General features: G+C 38.9%; 1 protein-coding gene across 2 annotated transcripts in view; it reads right to left on the reverse strand.

The window, feature by feature from the left end:
• LOC106081487 (nicotinamidase) overlaps positions 1-19,293 on the reverse strand; it is a 102,893-nt gene extending 83,600 nt beyond the window's left edge. The window contains exon 1 of one of the 2 annotated variants that reach the window (XM_013243477.2): positions 19,131-19,293. The gene's annotated coding sequence lies outside the window, so the exon portion shown is untranslated. Of the gene's footprint in view, positions 1-18,727; positions 19,071-19,130 lie in introns of those variants that run through there. The other variant, XM_059362530.1, reaches the window with a different exon arrangement.
• Between the last annotated feature and the right edge of the window lie 890 nt (positions 19,294-20,183).

Genomic DNA, 20,183 nt, shown 5'->3' on the forward strand with positions numbered 1-20,183 from the left:
GGGGTCTCAGAGGAAAATTTCGAGAAGTTACAAACAAAATGACGAAATTAGTATACCCCCATCCTATGGTGGAGGGTATAAAAAAAAGTCGCAGAGAAGCGTTCTGGGTTCAGCCATCGACCTATGGCCCAAACACTAAACAATGTTTTGACTACAAAACCAATGTCACAAAAGGCCTTCAATCCCTTAGTGCACATCGCGAACAGTTTGAACATACCTGAATGCCAGTGAAAAAAAATAAAAAAGTTGTTCAACCGAAAACAGAATTCAAATTGTTCGCATTGATTATCATTTCAATGCACAGCAGTGCTGCACAGATCCGTGCTGCAAGTGATTGAATGAGAATGGATTCATTCATTCTTTCAATGCTTATCATTCATCCATATTTCCAAAAAACATGTCTAAACAAACCAAAACAGTGCAACCAATATCACCTCTTTGCTTGGTTTTTATTTCCACGGGATGCATTCATGGGATACGCGAAAATCAGTGCTCAGACACACATATGTTTCCTTGACACCTTGAGGAGTTGTACCCATTCCTATATCAAATGCCACCGTAGTACAATAGATAAGGCCCTATGCCCACCTCTTCGCAAAGAGGAAGCCACCAACAACAAACTTTCGGCACTCACAATATAACCAAATAACAGTTCACGCTAAAGCAACCACGTTAGAGTGGACAAGCCCTTCCTCCTTGTTATGACAAATTTATCGTTTTTACTGCAGCGCAGTATAGAATGAACGACCAGCTAGATTGTGGCTGCGTTTTAAGTGCAATTTATTGTCGTCGAAATTGTAGTAAGCCAGCATTTTCATTTCTTTGTTTTTTTTTTTGTGTTCTACAAAAAATCCAAACTATGTGGTATAAGCATTTTTTAAATATTCACTTCATTTACTGTTTAAACCGAACCATGTAAACAATTCTCTTCCTTGTTGTTTTTATTCATTTGTTGCTAGTATTCGTGTTCCGCTTTGGTTTTTTGGTTTAAAAACAAGTGTTTCACTCCAAGTTTTAAAGGCATTTAATTTAAGTTTCTTATAAATACATTTAATTTAATTTAATTTAATTTAATTTAATGTATTGTTTCAATAACTAAGCCAAACAAGGCCTTATTTAGTTACAAAATTAGCAACATTAATGAAAACTACTATAATACCAGTAGTAAGGAAGGGGAAAAGTCGAGCGGTGCCGACTGTATAACACCCTACACATACCCTATAAGTACAATGTGGGAGCTATATCCAATTCAGAACCAATTTTGATGAACCCCAGCGGATGTTTTCAGATGGGTTATTAAACAATCCGTATAAAATTTCGAGCAAATATGTTCAAACTCTAATAATTACGGTTAACAAATGAGCACTTTATTGCAATGTTTCCCAAAATCGGACGAACATATATATGGGAGCTACAACTCAATCTGAACCGATTTGGAGCAAACTTCTCAAATATTGTTGCAGTTGATGAGGAATGTGTTGTACAAAGTTTTGGCAAGATTGGTCAATAAGTGCGCTTTCAGTGGCTCCAGAAGAGAAAAATGGCAGCTATATCTGGACCAATTTCTATGAAATTCAACAGTATTATCGATAGTCAAGAGAAAATCCTTCGTACCAAATTTCAAGAGAATCGGTTAACAAATCACAATTTTATCGTATTATTACTGCAAATCGGACGAATATATATATGGGAGCTATATCTAAATCTGAGCCGATTTGTATGAACTTCACTAATGATGTCGAAAGTCATAAGAAAATTCTTCCTGCCAAATTTCCCGAGTATCGGTTAACAAATGACAGTTTTATTGTATTACTAGCTAGAGCGAGCCCGCTCCGTTGCGCCTTGTTTTACAAACAAAATTATCCTTTAAATATTTATTTCCGACAAATTAAGAGCTTTTAATGAAATACTATGCTACGAAAATAGTATATGCATATCGCTTAGCTAAGAGTATAACAATATGAGTGCCTTTACCTGAATCCATATGATCTTTATTGGACTACGACTCGCTCGGAGTGTTTAATGTCATTTAAGTTTGGATGTTAGATGTAATCCATTCTTAAAGGACCTTATTTCAGCCCGATATTCTCATGATGTCCGATTTAGGAGTGTTTTCGAGGGGTGAGCTGGTCCGCCTGAGCTGGTCAGCATCGTGCTCTTCTTTCAACTGCCATTTATTTAAACCCCATATTGCCAATGTTTTAAGGGCCCATAAACCCCATATTGCCATTGTTTAAGTTTATAGGATGAGGCGTCTCCCAAATTGGTTATCAAATTCGTTTTCTAATCTCATTTACTTTTCATTTGAGCCACATATTGGCATGGTCCGTAAATTTTGACGCTTTGGCGGTGCCCCAAATACATGGTCCCATATTTGGATAACAGATTCGTATTCTACTCCCAAATACCTTTATTTGAGCCTCATATTGCGATGGTTGGTAAATAATTGCTGTTTGTAGGGTATTTTGGGAAAATGGTAGACCCCCAGAAAATTGGTCCTGAAAGTGGGTATCAATTTCGTGCTTTATTCCCCAATAACTTTCATTTGAACCCCACATTGACATGGGGTGTTTTGGAGAGTACCCCAAACACTTAGACCTGCCATTGGCCTCGAAATTGGATATCAAATTCGTTTTGTAATCTTAAAAACCTTTCATTTAAAACCCTTATTGTAAAAGTCAGCAAATATGGCCGGTTTGGGGTATGGGCCCTAAAAACTACCAATATCGAGCTCCAATATCTTGAAGACCCAAATTGTCTTGGTGAGCAAATACGTCCTATTTGGGGGTTCTTATGGTGGTGGAACGTCCCCTAGACATTTGGTCCCGAATTTTGATATCAGATACGTGGTTTACTCCCAACTACCTTTCATTTGAGCCCCATATTTCTATAGTCGGCAAATATGTCCGGTATGTCTATAGTCGGTAAATATGTCCGGTTGGGGGATGGGGCGGCCACTCAGTGACTTGGTCTTGAAAATACATATCAGATTTCTCTAGAAAATCTCTTAGTTGAGCCTCATATTGCAATGATCAGCAAATACGTCCCATATGGGTGGTGTTATGGGGATGGGGTGGCACCATAGACACTTTGCCAAATATTGATATCAGATTCGAGCCTTACTCCCTTTCATTTGAGCCCCATGTTGCTATGGTAGTAAATTTGTCTTCTTTGGGAAATCTTTTTGGAGAGGGGCGGCCCCCAAGCACTTGGTCCCATATTTGGATATTAGATTCGTATTCTACATTCAAATACCTTTAATGTAAGCCCCATATCGCCATGGTCAGTAAATAAGTCCTGTTTGGGTTCGTGTTTTGGGGAAGGGGTGGACCCCTAGAAACTTGATCCCACATTTGGATATCAGATTCATACTCTACTCGCAAATACCTTTCATTTGAGTCCCATATTGCCAAGGTCGATAAATATGTCCTATTTAGGAGTGTTTTGGGGGTTGGGGTGGTCCCCCAAACTCTTGGTCCATAATTGGATATCAGATACGTTTTCTAATATTAATTACCTTTCATTTGAGTCCCATATTGTCGTGATTGGTCTATGTATATATTTGGTAAGTTTTGCGGGTGGGGCGGCCCCCTTAGGTACCCCATCAGAAATTTGGATACCAAATTTTTGTTTTTAGGTAACTATAAGAGAGCACTTAAAAATCGCACGACGCATCTCCGAGATCTGGCTTTTCTGAAAATAAGGGTAAGGGGAGGTTTAAAGGCGATCGGATGAAAATTGCGACCTGTAGTGTGTTCACAAATTAACATGGACAGACGGACATGGCTAAATCGTATCAGAAAGTGATTCTTAGTCGATCGGTATACTTATGAATGGGTCTATCTCTCTTCTTTCTGGGTATTACAAACAAATGCACTAAGTTATAATACCCTGTACCACAGTAATAGTGTAGTGGTGTAGGGTATAAAAATAAAATAAAGTATACGAAAACAAATTTTTTTGACCACCTAAAAATGCACTGAGTGATATCAGTAAATTCATTAAAAAAAAGAGACCAATTTAAATTCTCTAGAAAGAAGGGCGAAAAAAATATACTAAAACTTGGCATATGTTGAAGACTACTAAGAAGTAAGTTGGAAGCTTTTCATTCGAGAGTAGCAACCGCGAGTTCCTGTTTAAAGAATGCTGCTTATCCAGGTCGAAACGGGATAACTGGTCATCCAGTGTTTTTCTTGTACTGGTTTCCTCTCGCGAAGCGTACAACTATTGTTGAAAGATTCCATTATTGCAATCATTTTCTTGGACAATGTAAAACTTCTTGCTTAGTTCTTCCTCTGAGTATCCTTCTGAATTTTGTCCAGTTGTTTTTCAACTTTTTTCCAAAGCCTATCGGATTTGGTGCTGGCCGTACTATTCTAAACCTAATGTTACAATAATCCGCGAAGGAGGGTTCCACAGAGGTTTCCGTCTATATTAATTATATCAAAGTCTCTTCCCTAATCCTGTTGCCAAAGGTAGCTGCATTACCTGTATAAAGGGTTATTAAGTCGTATTTATTTAACAATTCTACCTGGCCATGTTGATTAAGGTTAGCACGACCCCACTAATTAATATGAGAGTTAGCAATGCACCCTTCTAGTACCACGTTTCCTGTTTGTTTTGCTTTCCTCAACAGTCGTTGCAGCTCAGATGTAGGCGTGGGTGTCGGAGAGTCGAAAGCCAGAGTTAAAGTGATGAAAAATGATCCACCATCTCCCTGTCTCAGCTCTGTTGCATCTGATGTTACCAGCTCTGGGGAGAAAAGATCACGGGATAACTATGAGCACCACACAGGCTGGAATTTTCGACTCCGACTTGTGTGAACACGATGAACACCATCGTTATCACAGGAAGCTTAGCTTAAAGCTACCAGCCGCAAATTCGGCCACGGGCAGTCAGCGATTTCGAGAGGAGGGTCTAAGTGAGAGGTGAGGTGGCACTGGCTCTTATTTAAATACTAAGTGCAAATGATACTCGAGATGACAAGGCGAGTTATTGATGCTTTAAAGGATCCAATGCTTAGGACAGTAACGGGTGGACCCGGTCCTTAAAGACTGGATAAACCATATACTAAGGAACAGGTGGTTAAATTGTGTGTCCCATGGCATAAATATAAGGGAGAAAGTGGCACAGACCACACCAAAGGGGGGCATTTTATCGCCACTCCTATTGGTGACCACCATAAATGACCTATTACGGATGCTGACTCAGGAGGGATTTGAACCCGTCTGCTACGCAAACGATGTTATAATACTTTTAAGGGCTAAGGATCCGAACGAGCTATGCAGAAGGGCCTAAAGAGTCTTGAATATGGCATATTACTGGGCTAGACCCAGAGGTCTCAATGTTAATCCAGAGAAGACTGAAATATGCCTGTTCACGAGGAAAACTATTCTAGATATCCGACCCAGTGACATACAGATTAAGTGCGAGGCAGCCACTACGGCTATGAGACTTAAGGCGATGGGAGAATGGATTTAGGATGGCAGCAGCTCATACCATCGCGGTATAATCGAGGCGACGACTAAAAACCTGGAAGGAAGGGAAGAGGTTTCCGATCGGATACCTGAGAAGAACCTTGAAGTCGAGTGCGAGGCACTGCTGCCATCGGCATAGTCTTGGATTGACGGAACCCTAGTATTGCCATCTGGAAGATCATGTTACACGGATGGATCAAAGCTAGAGGACAGAGTGGGTCTGGGGGTTTACATTGAGAAACCAGGGACTGAGATCAGTTTTAAATTGCCTGATCGTAATACGGTCCTGCAGGCGGAGATCCGGGCAATCACGGAATGCGTGAAATGGTGTGGTGCTAACGCGAGGACGTCGAGTGTGAACATCTTTACCGACAGTAAAATTGCCATAAGGGCAATAACAACCAGGACGGTAAGGTCACGAACAGATTAACGCCTTCTCTGAGGATGACCAAATCCGCATCGTTTGGGTGCCGGGCCATAACGGAGTAAGGGGAAATGAAAGGGCAGACGATTTGGCGGTGAAGACCAGAGGACTGCCGTCAATAAACTTGGTTAACCCGAAGTCTTTCGGGTCGACGCAGTCCGAGTTATGGGAGTGGGCGACGAATGCGCATGCAACATTGTGGAACAGCGGAACGGTCGGTAGGACGGCGAAAATCATATGCGGTGATCCAGATCGTGAGAAGACGAGGCTATTACTGAAAGGAAGCAAGAAGGAGGTCAGTACAGCCATTGGTATCATAACGGGACACATAGGACTACGAGCTCACTTATGCAAAATCGGTGCGGCAAGTGATAGCATGCATAGGGCATGCGGGGAAGATGATAAGACGTTGGAGCATTTCCTTTGCCATTGCCCGGCTTTCTCGTACAACAGATACTTAAGTGGAGATACAATATCAGACATGAACCAACTTAGGGGAGTGGTATTGTAAACAATTAAGGATTTTGTAAGTAGCACAGAATTCCTAACTTAACATTTTCTTTTTAGAGGTACTCAGAGCGCACAACAAGCCGATTACTGGCTTAGATGTATGTCCATAGTGGCATGGGCTGGATTAATATCTGCACCCTCTTTTCATCCTAACCTAACCTATTGATGCTTTCCAAATCAGGGGCGGATGGAAGCGAGCGTCGTACCTTGGAGCAAGCGGCGAGCAACATCAAGGGGAATTATAAGAATTACTCTGAGAAATAAAATAGTAATAAGAACGGGTTCCCCTAATGTTGACAACCCACACAAATGAAAAAAGGACCACGATTTGCGGATCTGCACCTGTAATTTCCAGACTGTTTATTGAGAAAGTGCAATATACATACTGGCGGATGTATTGGAGTAGTACAAGGCACCGATCGATATGTGAGAAGTTTGCCCCTGTTCCTTTAGTGGAATGTTCATGGGCAAAATTTGCAATTTGCAATATCTAACCTGAGCCGATCTTGATACAATTTGGTACACATATTGAGACCTCAAAAAGAACGATTCATTCCAAATTTTGTAATGATTGGAAATTGTGGCTTCTGCAGCTAAAACAAGTAAAAGCGTACTAAGTTTGACCGGGCCAAATCTTATATACCCTCCACCATGGATCGCATTGGTCGAGTTCTTTTCCCATTATCTCTTTTTAGAAAAACAAAGGATAAAACAAGTAAGAGCGTGGTAAGTTCGGCCGGGCCGAATCTTATGTACCCTCCACCATGGATCGCATTTGTCGAGTCTTTTGAGCGGTATCTCATTTTAGACAAACAAAGAATAATTAATAAGAACTGTTATGCTATTGGAGCTATATCAAGTTATAGTCCGATTCGGCCCATAAATGAATTGAATGGTGAACATTGTAGGAGTCATTGTGCCTTGCCGAGGCTCAAGAAGCAAAATCGGGAGATCGGTTTATATGGGAGCTGTATCAAGCTATAGATCGATTCAGACCATATTGGACGCGTATGTTGAAGGTCGTGGGCGAAACCGTTGCACAAAATTTCTGCCAAATCGGATGGGATTTGCGCCCTCTAGAGGCTCAAGAAGTCAAGATTCCAGATCGGTTTATATGGCAGCTATATCAGGTTATGAACCGATTTCCGCCATACTTAACACAGTTATTGCAGTCATAACAAAATAACTCATGAAAAATTTCAGCCAAATCAGCTGAATTGAGCCCTCTTGAGCTCAAGAAGTCAAGATCCAAGATCGCTTTATATGGCAGCTATGGCAGGTTATGAACTGATTTGAATCACAATGTGATTATCAGCTTTACATACTTACTTACTTTAAAAGGCTGTGACAGAACATGTTTTCCACTAGCCGAACGTAGCATAGCGTTCCAAGCGCCTCGTCTCTGTGTTCATTCTAAAATCTCTGACACCAAGTTTCAAGGTGGCTACCACTTAATCTTTCCATCGGGCTTTTGATCTTCTCGCCCCTTAATAAGTCCATTGTTACGCGTACTGTGTGGCCATATTGGTACCATATGTGGATATCATCTCACGATAACGCTCACTATTCTCAGTTACATTACGGTTCGCATCATCTTTGAAGAAGTACCGTCCAATGGTGCCACCAGCCTATAAACCGCACATAACTGAGACTTTTTCTGGATGCATCGGTAGCTCTTGCAATGCTCTGGCTGATCTTCACTCCAAAATCGACAATTCTGCTTATTTACGTGCCCATTGAGCCAAAAATTAGCTTCGTCGATGGAATAGAAGAAGCGCGCGATGAACTTTCTTAACAAAGCACGCATTCAAATAATAATAAAATTCAATAATTTACAAGCTTTGTTCGTCTGTAAAACGATTCATGATTAAATTATAGACTCAACTGAAGATGTTTGACAGTGAAACAAAACACGAAACGTGCGTAAGCTGTTTAAACCAGGGTTGCCAAAAAGATAATAGCTATAAAACCATATTTCTAAATCTGAATCGATTTCTTCCAAAATCATTTTCAAATCATCATCAAAATCGTTTTTTTTTTTTTGTTTTGTTTGATAAGAAATACCAATTTACAAAGTTTGGAAAAGCTGGTTTGATTCTAAAACATATCTGCTGCAAATTTATAATTTCCGCCCATAGTGCAATGATAAAATAAGCCCTCTTTGTAACAACTAGCTAACTAGAGGCCACCGTAGCGCAGAGGTTAGCATATCCGCCTATGACGCTGAACGCCTGGGTTCGAATCCTGGCGAGACCATCAGAAAAGAAATTTCAGCGGTGGTTTTCCCCTCTTAATGCTGGCAACATTTGTGAAGTACTATGTCACGTAAAACTTCTCTCCAAAAAAGTGTCGCACTGCGGCACACCGTTCGGACTCGGCTATAAAAAGGAGACCTCTTATCATTGAGCTAAAACTTGAATCGGACTGCACTCATTGATATGTGAGAAGTTTGCCCCTGTTCCTTAGTGGAATGTTCATGGGAAAAATTTTCAAAAATTTTTTAACAACGAGCTACTCGTTACATTGTTCTCTTGGATTCTCGACCACACTCAACAAACCCCACCACTCTCCAAATTTTTTTGTACTCATTATATTATTACTTTCAAAATTCTAAAATCCTGTATTATACGTATTTCTGTATTTTTTGTTTTGTTGCCTCCGCAAACAACAGACATTTCAGCAGTCAGTGTGCTGTTCTGAAATTGCAACCATTTAGCCTTAACAGCAGAACTACTGCTATAATAGCAGCAAAACTAACTACTAACAATTAGCAGACAGACTTTTTTCTATGAGTGTATTGTAGACCGAAAAGACTCACTGATGAGAAGTATGCATTAATTTATTAAGCTTCATGCAGTTAGACAACTAAATTGAGTGTAACAAATTTTGGAATATAGATGGACTCCTAATCAATCGAAAATGCAATGGGACAGAGCCGATAATCACATTGTGAATATCTCAAGTTCAATGTATCTCTAGACTCGTCCCCTTTAGGTTGTCTTTGAGACTGAATTCAACGTACCCGCTTTGGTTGGTAATCGTAAATCAACTTTTAGATTGATTCGTTGTATGAAATAAAATAAACTTTTAGCCAAGATTTATTATTTTTTTTCGATTGCGAACAAGTCACACTAAAACAAAAATCAAAGCACAAACATCATTAACGATTTAGTGGCCGTAATAGAAAGAAATTAAATTGAAACATCCTAAGCAACTAATACTACCACACTTCTTTTTCCTGTATCGGCTGTTTCGACTATCTGTCTCTGCTAGACTAGTTATCCTTTTTTTATGGGCCCATAACAGATCCACAATGACAAGAGCAAAAAAAAACATTGTTTGCCCAAGTGGTAGAGTAAACAAACGAGAGTGTCGTCCTCATCGCTGTACGTTTTTTATGACGATAAACAAGGTTTTCATACTTTTGTCAGGTTTCCGAATGGCCATAAAATTGACTGGACTAGGGCTGGACGTAACAGGACACTTCACTTCATTCATAATCGATGACGTTGAAAAAATATTCTATTTTTATGAGGACAATTCACACGTGCTCTGTTGATGTTATTTTTCCTTTGCCGAGTAAAGGAGGTAAAGGAACGCAAACCAACAACAAATGCCATAATAAAAACTACAAAAACAATTTAAGACTCCAACTCCAGGGTGAGAAGGAATTTATGGCTCCAGATGTCGCTCAGCCATTAAATATTCGTAAATCAATCTTGCAAACATTTGCAGGATTCTTTTTATTGCAAGCCCACAACCAAATGAAACCATTCTAGGTCATGGAAGCCAAGAGAGACTCCATCACACACACACACACACATACGCATACACATATATTGCTATGACAGCATATAAGCTTGCCAGTCACTGTGGTTGGTTCTTGGCTCTTGGCTTCGTTCCGCGGCGATAATTGTGGAAAATATACCCGTGTGAGGGCGATATTGGATGCTGGTATGCTCACCATTCCCTTACCATTTCTCTGTTGACAAACAAGCAAACAAAGCAGCTAAAAGGGAATTTTCCAGTTAAGCAGCCAAATTAAGGTAGCATTCTTCTAGACTGCATAGTGCACAGTTGTGACATTATTTATGGCTTCAATATGAGTTCGATATAAACCCCGTTTATTTATGACTTCTGCGAGTTGGGGTACATAACTGGTGATACGATGGTAAACGTATTCCTTGGCTCCCAAGTTCAATGAATACAAATTACAAAATCACTGAAATATGGACCAGATTCAACGACACCTTTAAATGTGAAATCAATTTCTAAACCAACACTTGAAAAATTTAACAAATCAACCGAAAGCAAAAGAAACAAATTATCGTCCGAAATCGTTACAAAACACCTCATGCAAAATTTCAGTCAAATCGGTTTATAGATCGGTTTATAGAGCAGCCATATCAAAACATGGACCGGTATGGCCCATTTACAATCCCAACCGACCTACACTAATAAGAAGTATGCGTGCAAAATTTTAACGGGCCTAGCTTTACTCCTTCGAAAGTTAGCGTGCTTTGATCGGTCTATATAGCACCTATACCCAAATCTTAACCGATCTGGGCCAAATTGAAGAAGGATGTCGAAGGGCCTAACATAACTCTCTGTCCCAAATTTCAGCAAATTCGGATAATAAATGGGGCTTTTATGGGCCTAAGACCTTAAATCGGCAAATCGGTCTATATGGGGGCTACATCAAGATATAGTTCGATATAGCCCATCTTCGAACTTAACCCGCATATGGACAAAAAAGAATCTGTGTAAAGTTTAAGCTCAATATCTCTATTTTTAAAGACTGTAGCGTGATTTCAACAGACAGACGGATGGACATGGCTAGATCGTCACAGATTTTTACGATATGTTGCAAACGGAATGACAAAATGAATATACCCCCTTCCTTCGGTGGTGGGTATAAAAATGTTGTAAGCCCAATGCAGTTTGAAACAAAAACCAGTAGGGGGCGGAGCCGACTGTATAACACCCTATACCTACCCTACAATTATAAATTCGGGTAATAGATATTTGTATGTAAGAGCTATATCTAAATCTGAACCGACTTTTTTCGAACAGATCGTTTGAAAATTGTTGTTACTACGGCCATATAAGTGAAATTCCGGCGATAAATAATATAAATATATATAATCTGAACCGATTTTACCAAAATATTGGGTTGCCTAAAAAGTAATGAACTTTAATCAAATATACAATATAATTGCCATTTTGTTCGATAACCTTTTGCCATCTTTCTGGCAAATTTAGTATTCCACGCTCATAGAACTTCTGGCCTTTATCTGGAAAAAACTGAACCAAGTGCGATTTTATAGCCTCATCATTGCCGAAAGTTTTACCATTTAAGGAGTTCTGCAAAGATCGAAATAAATGGTAGTCTGATGGTGCAAGGTCAGCCAAGGTCACTCAGTTTTTGGCGAGTGACCAAATATGTGTGCGGTCTAGCGTTGTCCTGGTGGAGTATGACACCTTTACGATTGACCAATTCTGGTCGCTTCTCCTTGATGGCTGTATTCAATTTGTCCAATTGTTGACAGTAAACATCCGATTTAGTCGATTGGTTCCTTGGAAGCAGCTCAAAATATCCCACAGCCTTCCAATCCCACCAAACAGACAGCATAACCTTCTTTTGGTGGATATCAGCCTTTGAAGTGGTTTGAGCTGGTTCACCATGCTTGGACCATGATCGTTTTCGACTAACGTTGTTGCAAACAATCCATTTTTCATCTCCAGTTATGATTCGTTTTAAAAACGGATCGAATTCATTGCGTTTAAGGTGCATATCACAAGCGTTGATTCGGTTTGTTAAATGAATTTCTTTCAATACATGTGGTACCCATATTAAAATTGACGCCAAACAAACAAATGTAAACAAAATTTCGCGCACTTTTTTCTAAAGCAAGCTAAAAGTAACAGCTGATAACTGACAGAAGAAAGAATGCAATTACAGAGTCACAAGCCGTTGAAAAAATGTGTCAACGCCGACTATATTACTACTTTATTACCGACAATTACTTTTTGGGCAACCCAATATATCAATAGCGTTCGTCTTGGGCCAAACAAGTGAAATGTGGAAAAGTTCGTGACGATTGGACAACAAATACGACCTGTACCTTGATTACAATAATACATGGACTCATGTAGAGTATAATAAATTTTCTTATACTTGGCACAAATCAGTATTTTGCCGATATATAAATATTTTAAGTACTGCTGGGAATCAAACCTGTATTCCATCCATCCCATGATTATGTGTTTACAAACGCCTTACCACATTATACCACAGCGACCTATGAAGAATCTATGTTTAAAGCAGGGCTGCGGAGCCGAGAAAAGATACGGAAAGGGTACTAAAACTTCCCTTCCCCAAGGCAAAGAGTACTAAACCTAACCTTCCCCAAGGGAAAGAGTACTTAAACTGACCATCCCCAAGGGAAAGAGTACTAAAATATTCTTCCCAAGGGAAAGAGTATTAAAAATACCTTTCCCAAGGGAAAGAGTACTAAAACTAGGAATCGCCAAAAGAAGGAGTACTAAAACTACCCTTCCCCAAAAGAAGGAGTAATAAAACTACCCTTTCCCAAGGGAAAGAGTACTAAAATTACACTTCTCCAAGGTAAAGAATGCTAAATTTACCCTTGCCCAAGGGAAAGGGTATTAAAACTACACATCCCCAAAAGAAGGAGTACTAAAACTACCCTTTCCCAAGGGAAGAGGTACTAAAACAACCCTTATCCAGGAGAAAGGATACTAAAACAACACTTCCCCGAGATTAATAAAACTACCCTCCCCCATCCGAACTTCCCCATATCTGGTGATATGCATTACCTTCACTTTCTACAATGAGGCTCTTCTTTCCTACAGAAGCGGCTTCAATCAGCGACTTAATGTTTGAAGGCGGCATCTCTGAACCGTGTGACATATGTAGGGAAACCAGCCAGTAATGACACTTGTTTATTTCAAGGCTGGCTAATACTAAATCTTCTTTGCAAGAATACAGGCTCTGTATCTCCCATTCCCCGTGCCCATGGGTAGCTTAAATCCCGGAATTCTTAGTGCACGAATCATTTCTCCACACACCCATGGTTCTTGGATAAGAACCACGTCAAATCCCCCTGCCATCAGGAGAACGTTTAGTGCCGCCGCCGCGGCCTTAGAATGGTGGAGATTTATCTATAGAAACCGGACCATAGTCAGGATACAGAACTTCCACCACTGTTGTGTTAGCGTTCTTATTCCACCAGGAGGATCTTGTCATGATGAGCTTCCGCACGCGTCCAGAGGCAAATGAGAAAGCTGTGGAACCACTCTTCCTCAGGACCCTGGACACCTGCGGTGTGCACGATTCCTCCTTAGATGCTTCAATAGCTGCTGCTGTCGAAGTACTTTTTGAGTTTCTTGCTTCCCCGCTGACGCACACATTGAGCCCAGTCCAACCGGATGACCCACCCACACAGAGCTTGTCGGGGCCTGTTTCGTTGCCATCTTCTCCTGTCTCGATTGTGGCAGGGGGATTTTCAGTCTCCTGCCTGCCGCCAGACTTTAGCGATGTGGTCGATAGTTCCTCAGGTAAGTGTTCAGCAACAACTGTTGAGTCGCCTCCTGATTCCCCAACCCCACCGCTTCTATAGACCTTCAGTTTCAACTTGTTGAACCCGTAGGATACAACCCCTTCAGACTTGTTGAGGTCTGCCAGAGTTGATACATTTCAATTGACCCAGAAAATTCCGCAAGGACACCGGAGTATACTGATGACAGTCCATTGACTATCCCAATTCAATTATTCCTAGGTATGCAGCCCTGTTCTTCTTCCTTGTCGACAACTGTCATCACCAAACTGTCCCTAGCGACATTAGCAAAGGTTCTTGGACTCATCTTACTGATGTTCGCCCTAGGTCCTTTAATCATGGGATGCCCCCTAGGTGACCGCAGCCTTTTGGCTGACTACGGTGCAGTTTCCGAATCTAGACTTGTAGTCTTTGGGGTAGCCTGTGCAGCGAATTCCCGAGCCCAATTTAGGGAGTCTCTCTCCCTATTAGTTAGACTTCGCACCAAGTCTCCTAATAAACCTGAGAGCGACGCGTCTTCTATTATTCCAACCTCTTAAAGAGCGTGTTGGTTTGCCGGAGAAGGCCGATGGCCTAGGCAAAATTATAGGCATGCGACGAAAGAATAGGTACGGCCTTGTCCTTAAGACTCGAATCTGGTGTCTTCGTCAAAAACCCCTGCTGACCAGTAGTATGTCGGATGGTGGAGCCTGGAGCAACCGCTCCACCAGTCAAGGTTTCAATAGCGGACAACATGCTACGGCCCGATACCACCACCGCAGGTGTTAGGTTTTTGGATCCCATTCTTAGCCTACTCCCGGGCTCTAAATCTGCGCTCCACTGGAAACAGACGCAGATCATCAACCACTTAATGGATACCTCAATCGCAGCTAGCCTTGAGTGACTTAAATTTTTCTTCCAAAAATAATGACTTATTACGAGTTACAGGAAAATTGTTGCGGAGTGAAATAACAAAACGACCACCACTCAACGGTTCATACAAAAATCTTAGTGCAGAATTGATTTTCTGCCTCTGAATTGTTCTATTAAAATTGAAGATAAATCCTACCAAACCCGGGCAGAACCTACCAAATATGCTATAAGTGGGCCGTATTAAATTTTATCAGGATTTCCTTAGCGCATTAAAGTCGTATATAGCCTTGATTTCGTTGAAATTACAACGGTTAATCGTATTAGATAAGTCGACTACAGTGCCGAATTGCGATAAAGCTGCCCGATTTTAGATATTTAACCCATAAAATACGCACTTATTACCCGAAACTCCTTGACACTCACACAAATTTCAGTCAATAACCGACCATAGATGTTATAGCCACCAATCTCCCAAATAAAAACTTGAGGGATCATAAACGGCACATATTTTATTCTATTTAGCCGAAAAGAGTTTCATTAAGACAAATTACTTCATTCATTTGCTTGTTATTTATATCTTGAGAAAAGCTACCGCAATTGAAGTCAAGTCAAGTTTGGCAACTTCCAAAAACGGCAACACTGTTTAGAACATGCATGATTTGGTCTAAAATGATTGCCAGTAACTTAGAGCCATCTGACGGTTGCTGGTTTAATCACTCAACCTAAGCAATTACTACAACCACAATCACAATAGACTATCTGAAACGCTCGTTAGTGAATTGAATAATTCACGGTAAAATTTTTTATTTTTATTCTCGAGTTTTGGACTCAAGAAAAACAATTGGAGATTTAATGTTATGGTTCAAAGGTTTTCCATTCTTCCAGGGTGGATTTTTCTTCAGCTGCTCAAAGTGAATGTCTATCCTGAATATGCATTCACAATGTCATTAAACCATTTTTTCCCACAAACTCGTAATTCTACGTCTCTTCAAATCATGTTTACCGGCGGTGTTCTCATTAAAGCCAGAATTACATACTTTACTTATTATTTTTTAATTATCTAACAACAAATTTGTAAAAATGAATCCGCTCATTATTATTATTTTTTTTATTATTATTGAATATTAGACGCATGACCGTGATTTTTATGGTTGAGAGCTCATGACATCAAAGAGAGGTTGTGAAAAATTCTCGCGACGGGAATGTATATAACCAAAACAATGCATTTCAGAGTTGCCACTACACATTAAACTTTACGAAATTTGTGGGACATGTAACTTGTAGACTGGGGCCGAACTACCGCATACGCGAACGGGTAACATCGTTCGAAATCTCTCTATTGTCAATTATATTAATCTTTGGTGAACGTGAATTTTGGAAATTTAACAACGTGAATGTTTAAATATTGATGGCATTATAAAGTATTTGTTAAACAAATAAATGAAATGTTTTAATATAATTTGAGTGCGTAAAAACCTGTTCAAATACTCGAAAACGTTAAACATGAAAACAGCACAAATTCTAAGGACATTCTACATCAAAAACATGAAAGCCTCTTGTGTGGAAAACGAACGATTCATATTTAAACCATTTCTGGGAATCAATCGATATTAAATCAATTGTAACATTCCTTTTTGTAATTATTAGCATAAATAATCGAAATAAAATTTGATTAAAATTATTTTCAATGTTTCTTTTTTTTTTGGTTCATTAGGACGTGGAATAATCAATAACCAATAACAGTCTGGTACTGAAAACATATTGGTCTTAAAACCAATACCAGGTCGGTAATAAAGCTAGTAGCAAACGGTACTGATCATTTTATGTTTCATCCATTCCATCCGGTATTGTTTTTGTACCATACGAATAAATGTAACACATTACGTAAGTAACTTTTTTTTATTGTAAACCCTTAAGCAACATCGCCTACGATAAAAGAATCTTTCTTAAATTGAAAAATCAATAATTCTTTAATGTCAAAAGTGTTCCTATAGCTGAAAACGACTATTCGTTTAGCAGACGTTTATTGTGTCTCTCCTACTAATGAGAGAGAGAGAGAGAGAGAAGGAGAGATTTGAGCGTAGAAACACATTTTCGTACACATAACATTGTTTGTTCTCTGACTAAGCGATCATTACTTTTTAAAAACAGCCCATATGATGAGCAGTAGTGCCTAAATGGAAAACTTGGAAGTGAAAAATGTTTAAGTTTTGCCTTAGACATTTAAATGCTCGTAACAACAAACATTAGACCAACAGACAAATGGCGCCAAGCATACAAAAACACAACACGAATTTCTGAGGAATATACCATGTCCAACAATTACAGGTGGTCTCATTTGTACAATAACAACAAATTATATGGTGCAGTCCGCCATCTCGTCATTTTTGAAAAGAGATCTTGACCGGCTCTTTTCAGTTGTTCGCGCGAGACCACCTTGGGCATGCACATTCACGTACGTGTTTGGTTGGTACGTGAATGTGTATGAACAACAACTTCCATAAGTAATTTGTTGTTTTTTTTATAGTACAAAGAATTTGAACATTTGCAAGAATTTGTGACATATAACGTTTTTTTTACCCTGGCAATACCTTTTGTTCTTGATATATAGTACATGTTATTCGGGGTTTCAAATAGTTTTTCCTTGTTTATAAATTAATTTGACGTCAAACGTTTAAAATGGATTGTGCATACTAAAAAGGAAGCTAAGTTCATTTTAATGTTGTAACATAATTCAAACTCAAATTTTTACTAATTGTAAGCAGATCTCAGTTGGTAATTAAAGCTCTTTCAGAGTATATTTGGACTTATTTCGATGTTATGATATACAATTATATTAAAAGCCTTCCATTTTCGCATATCTCTTTTATGGTTTTGTATTATGATCTGCTGTATTAGTTTACTATAAATAAAACAAAAAATAGTTGTTGTTGTTCTTTTCGCACATTTAAATACCTACTTTGTGGTGGATATATCTTTATCGCGAAAATGTATGTGCCTTAGAAATTTTTGTTGTATTTTCTTGTATATTGCCACTTCCGAGATTACTTTCGTACTCGTCCGTGCTGCTCAATGTTCTGACTGCTCTTTGCTCAGCCAAAACAAAAAAGAAAAATGTTGTGTGTGAAATGTGCTTATACCAGTGATGAACACATCATTGCAATTATTTGCTAGCATATGGGTCTGCTTTGGGTTATTTTGTGCAATAGAATGGGTATTTTTGCCAACCACTGGTCTATACGCTCAAATACTCACCATTTCTCTCAAGTAGGAGAGACACAAGATAATACTTGTTGCAATTTCACATTTGCAATTAAAGAGTTTTTGGTTTCATAACAAAAGGAAGGTCCTTCTAGCGTAGCGAAGCTGCTAAAGCGTTTACAATAAACAGAGTAAGTAACGTTCAATGATCCTACGTTTACGGCAAACGTTTGATATGTTAATGCGAAACGTTATACGGTTAAAATAAAAGAAAACTTGGCGATAAATAATATTTTGTTTTCTGTAAAAATTTCCCTAACATGTTATTTTTTTTTTCGTGTCGTCTTTCTGGATATGCACAATCTATTTTAACATTAAAAGTAGTATATAAGCATGAAAATGTTAAATTACATATATATAGAGAAAAACCAGTTGAAACCTTGAAAAAAATTTTAATTATCAAGAATACGTAAAAGGTTTTATTTGGGTAAAAAAGTATATTTGTCACAAATTCTTCCATAAATTTGTACAGAAAGCATCTACTTCCATCGCAAGAAAGTTCCAACATTTTTCACAAAGAGGTTTATTTCCCCAAAATTTCCTTTGTGGAAAACGAGTTACTTTTTTCCGTATGTATAGTACTTGTATAAAATCTTTTAATCAGCGGGACGCATAACACCTACCTGATGTACCTTCGCAAATCTGCTGGCTTGCAAAATCAAATCGGTTCATTTGTCTTTCAAAGCATTTAAACAAAAAACGCCATTCCGTTGCACGAAAGCAAAAACAACATGATGGCAACCCTTTACATTACTCACTCAAGAAATCGCAAAAAGCACACGTGAGTTAGTTGCCATCATCAAAACAAAAAGGGAAACAGGGGAGAGGGATGAGATATAGACAATCTGCAGCAACATCTTCGTCATCCAAAAAAGTACACAATCTTGGCGGGTACTATATATACACAACAACCATATCTGCTCTCGTGTTTTTATATACAAATGTATGTACTTCACTGCACGTTTTACCAAACATAATTCCTTTTCGATAATCGTTTCTATTGACAACTGTGATTACAATACTCACGCGATAAGGCAAACCAATGAATATAACAAATTTACGCGCAATTTACATTTACGATACCGGCAAGTTATCAAACACGGTCACTACTTTATTTGATAAACAGAGGGAAATAGAACCGTCAGAACAAACGTTTTAAAGCCACAAGGGTTTTACCTCAACTGGCGTTAGCTTTGAACTTTCTACGGCCAACGCAGGGAGCGCACAATGTGGCGAACGGACGGACATATAAATGAATGGCAATTTTGTTTGTATGCTTCATCAGCTGTTCATCCACAACTGCCGGCATATTTTTATGGAGAAATCGATTTTAGCTTAATTTTGCTCTCTTTTACGGCCCCTCCATGCTCTTTGATATTAAGCTTGACATTTGTTTTGTGAAGATTAGGTGTAGGTATATACTATTTAGTAATTGAAAGTATGTATGTGAGTATTTGATTATTTGCACTTTTTGCTATTGAATGCGTTGTTGGTATTTCATTTGATTTTCTACCGTTAGCAATACGTATAGGTAGGTAGGTATGTTTTGTTTTCAAATTTGAATTTATTTGGGTATGTATTATTTTATTTGCCTGAATTCGAATTAAATTCTTTAATATACATATTCATAAAGGTTCAAACTGCTGTTTGGTACGCAAATATGCATACATTTTAATAAAAAAAATCCGAAAACAAGCGCTAATATAACGCTGTTTGCATACATTCTCAACACAAAACGAAAGATTTAGGGCTTTCTACATACTTTTTTGCATACAAAAAATGTTAGGAAGTTGTGTGTATAACATTTACATGAACAATTTCGTGTATTATACCCACCATCGTAGGATTCAATTAGTCATTTTATTCGTTATATTCAATTAGTCATTTCGTTTGCAACACATCGAAATATCAATTTCCGACCCTACAAAGTATATATATTTCGGATCGTCGTAAAATTCTAAGACGATTTAAGGATGTTAGTGTGTCTGTCCGTCCGTCTGTTGTAATCACTCTTCAGCCTTCAAAAATTGAGATATTGAGCTGAAATTTTGCACAGATACGTCTTTTTGATGCACGCTA

The sequence above is a fragment of the Stomoxys calcitrans genome, chromosome 2 (assembly GCF_963082655.1).
Source record: "Stomoxys calcitrans chromosome 2, idStoCalc2.1, whole genome shotgun sequence".
NCBI classification, from domain to species: domain Eukaryota; kingdom Metazoa; phylum Arthropoda; class Insecta; order Diptera; family Muscidae; genus Stomoxys; species Stomoxys calcitrans.